Genomic DNA, 14,051 nt, shown 5'->3' with positions numbered 1-14,051 from the left:
ATTCTTTAGTAGGGTGTTCTTTAACCTCCATGCGTTTGGAGGTTTTCCAGACTTTTCCCTGTGGTTGATTTCAAGTTTCATGGCATTGTGGTCTGAAAGTGTGCATAGTATGATCTCAATTCTTTTATACTTATGAAGGGCTGTTTTGTGACCCAGTATATGATCTGTCTTAGGGAATGTTACATGTGCACTCAAGAAGAAAGTATAATCTGTTCGTTTCGGTTGTCGAGTCCTAAATATATCTGTCAAGTCCATCTGATCCAATGTATCATTCAGGGCCCTTGTTTCTTTATTGATCCTGTGTCTAGATGATCTATTCATTGTTGTAAGTGGGGTATAAAGTCCCCTGCAATTACCGCATTGTTATCAATAAGGTTGCTTATGTTTATGATTAATTGTTTTACACATTTGGGGGCTCCCGTATTCGGCGCATAGACGTTTATAATTGTTAGCTCTTCCTGATGGATAGACTCTTTAATTATTATATAATGCCCGTCTTCATCTCTTGTTACAGCCTTTAATTTAAAGCCTACTTTGTCTGATATAAGTATGGCTACTCCAGCTTTCTTTTGACTTCCAGTAGCATGATAGATAGTTCTCTATCCCCTCACTTTCAATCTGAAGGTGTCCTCAGGTCTAAAATGAGTCTCTTGTAGACAGAAAATAGATGGGTCTTGTTTTTTTATCTTTTCTGATACCCTGTGTCTTTTGGTTGGAGCATTTAGTCCATTTACATTCAGTGTTATTATGGAAAGATATGGCTTTAGAGTCATTGTGATGTCTGTAGGTTTCATGCTTGTAGTGATGTCTCTGGTACTTTGTGGTCCTTGCAACATTTCACTCACAGAGTCCCCCTTAGGATCTCTTGTAGGGCTGGTTTAGTGGTGAGGAATTCCTTCAGTTTTTGTTTGTTTGGGAAAACCTTTATCTTTCCTTCTATTCTTAATGACAGACTTTCTGGATAAAGGATTGTTGGCTGCCTATTTTTTTCTATTCATTATATTGAAGATTTCCTGCCATTCCTTCCTGGCCTGCCTATTTCAGTAGATAGGTCTGCCACTAGTCTTATAGGTCTCCCTTTGTAAGTTAGAGCATGTTTATCCCTAGCTGCTTTCAGTATTTTCTCTTTATCCTTGTATTTTGCCAGTTTCACTATGATATGTCATGCAGAAGATCAATTCAAATTATGTCTTAAGAGAGTTCTCTGTGCCTCTTGGATTTCAATGCCTTTTTTCCTTCCCCAGATCAGGGAAATTCCCAGGTATGATTTGTTCAAGTACATCTTCAGCTCCTTTCTCTCCTTCTTCTGGAATTCCTATGATAGGGATATTTTTCCGTTTTATTGCATCACTTAGTTCTCTAATTCTCTCTGCTTTTCTCAGCTTCCTCTTTTTCCATAATTTTATCTTCTAATTCACCTATTATCTCCTCTGCCTCTTCAATCCGAGCTGTGGTCACCTCCATTTTATTTTGCACCTCATTTATAGCATTTTTTAGCTCCTCATGACTATTTCTTAGTCCCTTGATATCTGTAGCAATAGATTCTTTGCTGTCCTCTGTGCTTTTTTCAAGCCCAGCGGTTAGTTTTGTGACTATTATTCTAAATTCGTGTTCCATTATATTGCTTAAATTGTTTTTGATCAGTTTGTTAGCTGTTGCTACTTCCTTGGAGTTTCTTTTGAGGAGTGTTCTTCCGTTTTGTCATTTTGGATATTCTGTGGGATGGCTCCAAAATGCAGGGCACTTCCTCTGTGCTATCCAGAGTAACTTGTGTTGGTGAGTAGGTCCGCAGTCAGACCCGATGTCTGTCCCTAGCTCACCACTGGGGCCACAGTCAGACTGGTGTGTACCTTATCTTCCCTTCTCCCAGGGGCAGGACACACTGTGGAGTGGTGTGGCCCCTGTCTGGCTACTTGCACACTGTCAGGTTTGTGGTGCTGTTTCGATGGGATCTGGCCAAGGGCATATTAGCCATAAGCATCCTCTTTCGTGGGCCTCTTGTCTATGCTTGGCTCTGGAGAGTTCATTGTGCTAGTCTTCTGGTGGTTTTCTGGGTTATTTAGGCAGATGTGGGTGGAATCTAAGTGATCAGCAGGATGAGGTGAGCCCAGTGTCCTCCTATGCCTCCATCTCCCATATAACTTTTACATTTACATATATTCTCTTTTTTTGAGTAAATTTTATGCATGTTGTGTAGTCAGGATTGACTTTTTTCATACTGATATCCAGTTGTTCTATCACAATTTTGAAAAATATTATCTTGAAAAAAGCTTGAAACCTTGATTGACAATCTTTTGGCTATATATTTTTCAATCTATTTCTGTATTCTATATTGTTGAATTGAGCTATATCCTTTGTAATGTAATACCACATAGCCATGATTATTGTAACTTTACATAATGACTTTAAATTAGTATAAATATCAAACTTCATTCTTTTTTATAAAATTGTTTTATCTTTCTGGGTCTTTTTTATCTCTTATAGAAAGCTTGTTGGAATTTGGTGGGTCATTGCTGTCTATCTATAGATCTGTTTGTAAAGAATTAATATTTAAATAATATTGAGTTTTCTGCTCTGTAAACATGGTATCTCAATTTATCTGGGTCTTTAGTTTCTCTCAGTAATGTTTTCTAATTTTAGTATCGGTATTTATCCAAATTTTAGGTAATTTTTACACGATTGCATATGGAGTTTTTTATATTTTTTTCACCAGTTTTCTCTTACTATACGAAATACAAGTGTTTTTGTTGTTTTGTTTTGTTTTGTTTTGTTCTACCTTATGGTAAAATACAATGCTACTGTATTAGTTATGGTTCTCCAGAGAAACATATCGAGTAAGAGATGTGTGTGTGTGTGTGTCTGTGTGTGTGTGTGTGTCTGTGTGTGTGTCATATATATATGATTTATTTTAAGAATTGGCTCATTAAAAATGGAGGCTGAGAAATCCCACAGTCTGTCATCTGTAAATTGGAGACCAGGAAAACTCATGGTGTTGTTCTAGTCCAAGTATAAAGGTCTGGTTACCAAGAACACGGGTGGTGTAAATCCTAGTCTGAAAATAGAAGACTGATGTCCCAGCTCAGCAGTTAGCCAGAGAAAATGAATTCTCCCTTCTTACATCTTTTTATTTTATTCAGACCCTCAATAGATCAGAAGATGCCCATCAACATTGGGGAGGGCAATTTGCTTTACTCAGTCTACAGATTCAAAAGTAAATCTTCTCTGGAAACATCCTCATAGATATACCCAGAATAATGTTTAGCTAAATATTTGGTCACTCCATGATAGAGTCAAGATGACATAAAAAAATTCACTCTTAAGCTATATTCACTTCTTAGTTCTAGTAATTTTTTCTATATCCAGGAGTGTTATGGTGGCCAATCTAAAACAAAAACAAAATAAAACAAAACAAAATGAAACAAATGGAAACAAAACATATGCTGATATTTTCTTCCAAGTTTGGGCCACTTTCCAAAATATGCTTTCATTTGTTCACTCTCCAAAGCCTTAGATACTTGGTTTACTTTTAATATTTATTTAATTTTTAAAAACTCTATTCTGAGTTATAGTTGTTATCTGCAGCAAGGTTTTCATTTAGTCATATTCTGCAATACTGGATCCAGAAGTGCTATCATTGCTTACTATTTTAGCCTTCAAACTAATAATGTTTGATAGATAAACTACTAAAATGAAAACGATGAGCTTGGAAGACATTTTCTGGTTCTTAATGTTAAGCATTTAATGGGCTCTGGGGCACCTGGATGGCTCAGTCAGTTAAGCATCTGACTTCAGCTCAGGTCATGATCCCACGGCTTGGGAGTTCAAGCCCTGTGTTGGCTCTGTGCTGACAGTTTGGAACCTAGAGCCTGCTTCAGAGTCCATGTCTCCCTCTCTCTATGTCCCTCCCCTGCTCATGCATGCTCTTTCTCTCTCTCTCTCTCTCTGTCTCTCTTTCTCTTTCTCTCTCACAGAAATAAATTTTAAAAAATTTAAAGAATTTAAGGGGCTCAATATCAAATATATCTTGAATATTATATGTAATATAAGTTCTATGATCTCCCAAAATATTTCCAACATGAGTTGTTGAATAGATTTGAAGTTAGACTTGGGAGTTCTGATACAGCTGTATGTCATGGTATGCATGGAATGTGTATATGTATGTATGTTTGGATGGGACACTTGGAGAAGCAGAAGGAAAGGAATAGAATTAGATTCTTGGAGAGAATATATGAGGATATTGACAAAGAAGACTCCAAGGCTATGGATAATTAGGTCCCAGGTTTAGATTTGGGTAGGCTGAGAGTGATAATATGGAAAAGATACCCATAATAATTACAGCTAATGTTTAGTGTGTGTGTGTGTGTGTGTGTGTGAGTCAAACATTGTTCTCAACCCTGTGCACTTTTTTTTATAACTCTCACAACAATACTGTGAAGGAGACATTATGATTATCTCAATTTTACAAAGATATAATCTAGGCATAGAGAAATTAGCTGCTTTGCCCAAGATCTTAAACTAGTAGATAGTATAAATTTGAAGCAGGTTTGAACTTTAATTATTTTTAATATGCTGTATACCAGATGTTTGACTCAATATCTCATTGTAGTGCTTACAAGCAAATACAATATAGTTTTCAATGTATTCTTATCACAAGGATTTATCTAGGATGACATGCTGTCATTTGCTATTGGCCCACATTAATAGGTCATATACTACATTAGAGACATGTTTAAAAATAAATTTTTGTAATCTATTCATGTACACTTATGATTTCCTTTTGGGATTATTTTCTATGTAATTCTCTGAAAAACTTGTCAATAAAAATAGCTTATGGTGTTATCTCAAGTGCACAATCTATGTGCCAGGTGTTGGCCTTATTAAATAGCCAGTTAAAACAAGTTTTTGTCAGCTTCTAGAGGAAACTTGCAAGGTGGTGCCTCTAGTTTGACAATTATTTTTAATACTGTAAATTAATGTGCAGAAGAAAAAGAGCAGCATGCACAAGCAAGCTAGCTTATAAAAATGTTGAATAAGAAGACATAACTAAGTACCAGTACTTATAGCAACCAAGGGCAAATAAGTGCCATAAATTCATTGATGTAATCTAATTTGAAAATTCAGATTATTTAGAGAAAGGAAAATGTAACATAAAGAACCACTGTTACTAAATAAAGATTTTTGAATACACATTGCTTGTTTCTCTGCTTTGTAAAATAGAATTGAACTAGTTAGCTTTATCTGAAGGTGACCTCTGAGCCCATTTGTGTGTGAAATTTCTCTTCTGTTCCTTTTCTCACTCCTCACTCACTTTGTTAGTTTTTTTTTCTAACATAACAAACATATATCCAGCTGTCCAAAATATTGGGGGAGGCAATTTAATAAATGTTTTCTTTTTAAGAAGAAATGAGAGAATGGCATGGACAATTATATCTTTTTTTTTTTAATTGTAGGCACCTGTTTGGGCAATGTTTGCAATTACTTTCATTACACACAGACTACTATTCTTCTTCTTCCTTTTGGTAGGGATGAATGACTATGGCTTACCTTAAGAGACAGAATAATTTGTCTTAAGGTTACCTAATAAGTTTAAGGCCTCTTCTAGAAGAATTCCAACAAACTCAATATCATAGGAATTTAGTGGATATTTCAGTTGGGTAGAGAGTTATAAATTGTCTTCAAAGCCCTGATAAAATTAAGGGTCCATATAAGTTTCCGAATGAAGGAACAACATGCTTAACTCAGTGTGATTTTTAGACTCTTTTCTCTGATAAGAGAGGAGAATTGAACAAGATGTTGGCTTCCAGACATAAAAAGATCGACATTCTGAACTCTTTTATCTGCCTGTTAGTAGTGGCATTATGTGTGATGAATTAGAAGAGAAGGAGGTGAAAATACTTAAAAGCATTTTTGTTCCCACAGAGAAATGAAAACATGTAGTTGTATGTGTTCCAAGTGACAGGAAGAATACTCTCTAAAGAATAACCTGGGTCTTTGTATCTTCATAAGTGACTTCCTTCAAGTGTAGAGCAGAAAAGCATTCTTTATGAAACATGCCAGAAAAAAAAAGGATATGGTACATGAATAGCAGTGGAGTCAAATGGCCTCTTTTTGAAACCAGAGTCACTGCTAACTTTGTGACGTCTTTGTGCCTCAGCATCTCCATCTCTAATTATTCCAAAGGATAGCTATAGGAAGGAAGGCAGATAATTCATACAAAACATTTAGAACACTGCGTAGCACTTATCAAGAGTTACTAAGTACTGCTGTTATTGTAGTTTCCACATTTCTGTCTTCAGACTCAAGATTCTTCTGTGAACTTAACTATATTGGCTCAATACGTAATCTGTTTTTCTCGGTCCTAGTCAATGGACAAGAGGTTCCTCTGAGAGGTGCTGTCTACCATTAGAGCAGCGAGTAATATTTGGAAAATTAGGTGGAGAGGAGCTATCTTAGGTGTTTGTCAAGGGGGAATGAATAGCAGGATATTTTCAGTGCCAGCAAAAGACTTGACTGAATACCTGAAATCTACATGGTAAGAAACAAGGAAGGAACAAAGGGAAGCGAAGGAGGGAAGGGAAATGAAAAAAATGATTTTCTGGTAATGCTATAATTTAATTCCTAGAGCACTCCCAAAGGGGAGAGAGTCTAGATTTAGTGAGTGTATATTTAGGCTTCTATATAAAAAGTCAAATCAGCACCTCTGCATGTGCTGTGGGAAAGAAAATACCCATGGGACTCTTGGAGTAAAGGATCCAGTATTAAGCATTTGGTAGATTATAATGGCTAGTGATTCCTTTCTAGTGATCCCTTTCCCTTTCAAAATATCTTTCCTCTAAATTTATATTACTAATATTAGCACCATATATGTAATATAATATGCATCTCTTACTGTTTGCATTTGTTTTAAAGATTTCATTGAAATCAGTCTGGGAGGGACTGAACATACTCTTTACATACCTATAAGTACTAATATTTTTTAACATAATAATTTAAAGAATAATAGAAAGGGATGGTATTGCCAAAGCAGACATTGCACTGGCAAAGTTAAGCAGGTAGGGGAGACCTTATTCAGGCTATTATAATAGGGGAGTCAGAACTCAACTCTGCTGAAACAAAGGGCTGGAAAGTTTTTAAGAACTGGGAGTGGGGTGGAGAAGGGGGCAGATAGGGCCACCTAGGTTTGCTAATTGACGTTACCCTAAAAGAAAAGTAAACTTTCTTATATTTTCATAACAGGAAGCATTTTTACAATTTGGAGCAGTGCACCCTCTTAAATTATATCCCCACCCTCTCACAGACACTAGGAAATAGGTATACTATCTTCCTTGAGAATTACATTTCAAAGGGATGGCTCCCAGGTTCTTGAGAAAGACAGTCCCAGGTTGTAAAATAGGCAAGAAGCCTTTCAAGAAGATTTATAGCTCAAAGAGGCAGAAAAAAAATTTACAATTATAATTCTAAGAAAGGAAGGAGAGACCTCCATGTTAGACAATCTGTATTCTGTAAAGACGTAGTGAAAGGAGCCTAGAGGCAAGAAGATGCCTGTCTAAGGTGTAGTCAAGCTGAAGGAAATATTAAGGCCATCTTGGTCAGTAAGAGAAAAATGTGGTACTAGTAAGTGTTAAAGAGGGGCTTTACTAGGCTGGAATGTTAGGCTTTTGGCTTTTACATAATTAATCACTATAACTCTATCTAAGGCACCTTCAAATATCCAAATAAACATACTTTAAAATTATTAGAGTTTTTTAAACATGGAATTCAAAGTAACATAAAAAGTAAATATTTAGATTTATAGACTTAGTAGACTTACAGATCTATTAACTTAGTAGAATGGCAGTATTAATGGCAACTTGAGAATATTAAAGTATTGTGTGATTGTCATACAGAGAAAAATGCCCCAGCAATAGAAGAAAATGGAAATGGGTTAGCATTTATAGAAATTTGGGGATTTAATTAAATACAAGGACTACTTAATAATTAAATACAGTTAAAGATCAAAGGTATGCTTATTACAACTACCTTCCAAATAGACCAGGTGGGACACCACCTTCATCCGATGTTAGTTGAGTCCCTTTTGATATCTTGACTAGATCCCACAACTTTGCAATTCCTTTCTATTACCAGAGCAGTCTCACTTTGGTATAGAAACACAGTTCTATTAATTTAAATACTTAAACTCCCAACTCTTTTCCTCTCTGTCTATTCTGACTAGGTCTCTCTTGGCTTTAGGAATTGCAGAATAAAGGGAAGGCAGGATCTACTCTTTTTACAGCCCTCTCCATTCAAAAGTGTGTTTTCAGAAGTGCCTGGGTAGCTCAGTTGGTTGAATGACAGGCTCTTGATTTTAGCTCAGGTCATGATCTCATAGTGGTGAAATCGAGCCCCCGTGTAGGCCTCTGTGCTGGATGTGCAGCATGCTTAAGATTCTCTCTTTCCCTCTTCTTCTGCCCCTCCCCTGCACACATGAGCACATTTGCTTTCTCTCTCTCAAAAACAAACAAACAAACAAAAAACAAGGCAGGTTTTCAGGATCGGGCAGGGGTAGAAAGAATGGAATGTGTAAAGTAGTGAACTGGGCAAACTTGTAGCTCTCTCCTTGTTGGGCGTAATCACATTTGATTATCTCTGTGGCTATCAACTTAAGATGGGGCAGGTGACATTTCCAACAGGCTTCACTGTCTCTTGGAGAGCCATTTTCCTGCATCTTCTCCAGGTATGTACCTTCCGTCTCTCCAGAACTTCCTGTTGTACCTCATCTGGTAACATTCACATCTCCTGTCTCTAATGTATGTTTCCTGTCCAGTGGTATGGAGGCCCCACCAGAGAGGGAGCCTCAAATTTATCTAGCCTTTTCTGCCAAAAATCTAGATTGCATTGACTTTCAGGTTTTATTTTCTACACCTTTTGGGAACCAGAGCCTGAATAGAGGAGATCCTACTTTTCTCCTTATACGGCAGCCCCCAAGAAAAAAGTCCATTATCCAATTCCATTTTCTTCTATGTATTCCACAGGGACAGATCATCAAGTTGAGTCTGTTAAATTGATATCCTAAACAGGAAACAAAATGCTACTCTCGTATCCTTTTAGTCATCCATTGTCTTTACGAGTGATTCTCTTAGAGCCAATTTCTCTTGGCTTTTGGATGCAAAGCAATAGCTAATAACCACCGAACTTCCCCAGAGGTCAGCAACATTTTTAATTCTCAGTTATCTTCTTGTATTGACTGTTGGACTAGGTAGAATAGGCTAGATTTCTAATTGGTGATTTTCAGTAATGCTCCTGAGATGTGGCTTATTCCAATGATGGTGATTTTCTATACTTACAGTGAGGTCAAGGGAATGCCTTTGCCTTTGTTGGGGGTTTAGGTTAACATCTTGAATAAGAGAAAAATCTCACAGAATATGTGGTTGAATGTAAAATGTGTCCTCACAGGATTGTTGAATGTATTGAGATACTGTGTATTAGGCCTTGTGTTTGGAATACTCTAGATACTCAGTGAAAGTTACCATGATCATACTTCTCCCTTCCATTCTTACATCCTTTGTTACTCTAGATTTTGACACGTGGTACTAACCTGCTTATCCTACTTGTCTCAGTTTTGGCATTTATGGTACCTATAGTTGTCACCAATTGGCAGGTAAGCACCCACATGTCAGCCTTCAGTCACTGCCATGAGAATAAAAATATATACCCACATTTTTTGCCTACCATTTCGTTTAAGTTTCAGGCTCATTTGGCAAACTGTCTCTCGAGAATCTCTATGTAGTTATTTTACCCCAATCTCAGTCTTTAAAATCAAGTTTTCATCCAACCAAAAGTGCCTTTTTTCCACCCAGATTTTTATAATTTCTGTCTTTGACAATATTTTTCCCTCCTAATTACTTAAGAAAACAATGCTGCAATTGTCTGTGAAACTTGCTTTTCTCTTCTGCAAAAAATTTTGCCAAATAATAATTCTGTTAATTTGTATGATGGAGGAAATCAACTTATTCTTTATTTTTGCTTTTCACAGAAAATACTGAAGGCAGACTTTTCTAAGCTTATGTCTTTGTAATTTTGATAAGCCCTTAACTGGTTTCCCTTTGAGTACTCTTTTTCAATCTCCAAATCATAATGCTCAATGCTTCTCTAGCCAATCTGTATTAATAACTGCTTTCAATAAAGTTATACTACTGTCAAAAACGAAACTTCATTAGCTCCTCCTTGTCTCAAGAAAAAGTTTAAGCCCTTGATATAGTATTCAAAAATTCAAATCTATGTAAATCAGCCCTAACTTTTTCCCCCTGAAACTACGCTTTAGCCGAACAGATCTGTTCACTATTTCTGGAATATGACTTGTTCATGTACATGTAGAATGTATTCTTTTTTCATCTTAACCAAAGCTCATTCTTTCAATAAGTAACTTAAGTTTCACATTTCCAGTGAAATTTTCTAAGCCCCACCACCCTCCAAAAACACTTAAAGCACTTTTTGCCTGATGCATTTTTTTAATAACACTAATTTTTTGGAAAACTTAATGATTTTAGGCCCTTTGTATTTGTTTGGCATCCATTATTTTATTTAATCCTTCCAAAAAACCTAAAGGATGGGTATTACATCCATATCTTTAAGATATAAAACTAGGCATAGAAATCTTTCAAAATCCCAACAAAGTTTTTTAACAGTAAGTTCAGAATTCAAACAGTGGTGTATCTTGTTGTTAAGCCATTTTATTTTCATTACCTCAGACTGAGATATTTGAGACATCAAAAGTAATGGGGAGAAAGAAAAGGACTATTAATTATATAATTTAAAACAATGTTTCCATGGAATATTGGAGACTGAAGGCAGATTGAAAAATGCTAAGATATAAATAAGTACCATTGTATATCATTTTATTTCCTTTAAAAAAATACTCAAGTGGGTCCCATGTAACTTTCTAACAGTTTTAAAAGAAAAAGAAAGATGGGGAAGAAAAACATATGGAAGGGCTTTCCAGATAAAATAAAACTGTGCTAAGAAAGTCACTTTGTAGATAGTCATTCTCCTGAAGGACATATTGTTAACACATATTTTAGTTGAGGTAACATCAAAGAGCAGCATGTCACAGATAATAAAGACTTAGTAGCACAGAAATTTTAAAACTGTAGATATGGCTCCTTCTAATGACCTTTGCTTTACATTGTTATGTTTGTTATAGAATCGTTAATAAGTATGGTTAAATGAGAACCAAAATTTATGCAAGTATAACTAAATTATTTCTACAAAACTAAAAAGTACCAGAGCCATTAGGGTTCACAATTAATGTGTGCATTTTTCTTATTAATAATTATGCCCATTTAAAACAACCATTACTCCAATGATGTGAATTTAATGGGGAAAATATATAAGAATACTATTAATTTTCTTTCTGTTAAATTACAAGCCCTTTTTCTGACATCTAATGTAGGTATCATTTATAGGAAAAATCATTAAAGTCAAACACAAAGTTGATGAGGGTTCAAAAATAACTTTAACTCCTGTATAGCATATTTCCATTAATATTAGAAAATGATGTATAGGTTTGTACAGTAAAGCAAACATGTCATAAATAATTAAATGGCAATTGATGTTATATTCTGTAGGTTTTGCATATATTTTTATACAATTTTCTGTATAGTCAGCATAATATTGTGAGACTAGCATTGATAGTACTTTTTAACTTTTTATTATGAAATTTTATCAGAACAGAAAAGCCACAAATACAGTTCAAATAATAACAGTGTTTCCTTCATCCAGATTACAGAAGCATTAGCATTTTAATGTATTTGATCTATTATTTATTCTCTTCCCCTTCACACACACACTATCTCTGAACTGTTTAAGTTGCAGACATCATGCTCTTTACCCCTTAATACTTCAATGTATATTTCCTAAAAATTCGTATTTTTATTCTTATATATAGCCACATGTATATATTCTTATATACAATTTTATATACAGCCACAGTAGCCAAATCACACAATTGGCATTGCTACTGAATTATTATCTAATATACATTCCTTATTAAAATTTTCCTTAGCAGTGTTTTAAAAAAAGCATTGTTGCACATAACTATTAATATTCATTTGTTTTGGGGAAATTTTAAGGCTTCAAGAAATGCTATTGTCATACTAGGAGTTTATTCTCATTTTTTTAGTAATACAAATCTTCCCCCCACACTCTACCCCTCTAAAAAAAAAAAACGCATCTAGCCTTGAAATGTTGTTAAATGGATTTTTTAAAATATTTTTTTAACATTTATTTATTTTTGAGACAGAGCATGAACAGGGGAGGGTCAGAGAAAGAGGGAGACACAGAATTTGAAACAGGCTCCAGGCTCTGAGCTGTCAGCACAGAGCCCGACACGGGGCTTGAACCCACGGACCGCAAGATCATGACCTGAGCCGAAGTCAGACGCTAAACCGACTGAGCCACTCAGGCGCCCCTTGTTAAATGGATTTTGAACTGGCAGGCTCATAGTTCATTTGAGCAAATGTACACAAAATTTGAGGCTCAAATATTGATAAAAAATAAAAGCTTACGTCAGTGATTCCAAATGACAATCTAGATCTGCTCCAGGACCTATCACTCAGAAGTGTATGTATCATGTCTATCACTCGTGTCTCTCACACCGGGTTTATGCCAGTAATTTTGACACACATTTCTGGAAAAATGTGCACGCTTATGTTGCTCAGGTTAACTTTAGTTATTAACGTGTTTCAAAATTATTAGTTAATGTTGGATTTTAGTAAACTAAAAATGAGTAAGGCTAAGAGCAGGAATTAACCAGTATGCTGTTAGTCCAGTCTCAATGTATGGCATATTTCTAGGAAGTCTTATTTGGTCTTATTCCCCAGACCAAACCCAGTCCCCTTTCTTCTAGAAAACAAATCTTTAGTCCAAGCAATATACCTGCACTGTTTTCCTCTGCTGGGATTCTTTCCTGGATAACTTGCCCAGTACTATTTCTTCATGATTGCACTCCTTTTCTGAATTTAAAACTTCCTCCCCACTAAGTAGTAGTTTACTTGAAACTCAGCCCTCCTATACTTAGTGTATACCTCTTCCAATAATCATTATCAACACTACCAACATTATTAACTAACCTTACTGATAATAGAACTTAGACAAATAGTTTAAATAATCGGCCCAAGGAGAGGGAAGATGGTGGCGTAGGAGGACGCTGGGCTCACCGCGCGTCCTGCTGATCACTTAGATTCCACCTACACCTGCCTAAATAACCCAGAAAACCACCAGAGGATTAGCAGAACGGAGTCGCCGGAGCCAAGCGCAGACGAGAGGCCCACAGAAGAGGGTAGGAAGGGCGGCGAGGCGGTGCGCGCTCCACGGACTGGCGGGAGGGAGCCGGGGCGGAGGGGCGGCTCGCCGGCCAAGCAGAGCTCCCGAGTCTGGCTTGCAAAAAGCGGAGGGGCCTGACGGACTGTGTTCCGACAGCAAGCGCGACTTAGCGTCTGGGAGGTCATAAGTTAACAGCTCTGCTCAGAAAGCGGGAAGGCTGGAGGACAAAGGGAAGGAGAGCTGCTGAGCCCCCTGAAGACAGAGCTCAGTTTGGTGGGGAACAAAGGCGCTCGCCAGCGCCATCTCCCCCGCCCATCCCCCAGCCAAAATCCCAAAGAGAACCAGTTCCTGCCAGGGAACTTGCTCGCTCCGCGCAAACACCCAACTCTGCGCTTCTGCGGAGCCAAACCTCCGGCAGTGGATCTGACTCCCTCCTGCTGCCACAGGGCCCCTCCTGAAGTGGATCACCTAAGGAGAAGCAAGCTAAGCCTGCCCCTCCTGCCCCTGTGCACCTTGCCTACCCACCCCAGCTAAGACGCCAGATCCCCAGCATCACAAGCCTGGCAGTGTGCAAGTAGCCCAGACAGGCCACCCTACCCCAGAGTGAATCCCGCCCCTAGGAGAGGGGAAGAGAAGGCACACACCAGTCTGACTGTGGCCCCAGCGGTGGGCTGGGGGCAGACATCAGGTCTGACTGCGGCTCCGCCCACCAACTCCAGTTATACACCACAGCACAGGGGAAGTGCCCTGCA

This window comes from Puma concolor, chromosome B3 (assembly GCF_028749965.1).
Source record: "Puma concolor isolate L17-30 chromosome B3, mPumCon1.1.hap2, whole genome shotgun sequence".
Taxonomy (NCBI): Eukaryota; Metazoa; Chordata; class Mammalia; order Carnivora; family Felidae; genus Puma; species Puma concolor.
This window is presented reverse-complemented; position numbering follows the sequence as displayed.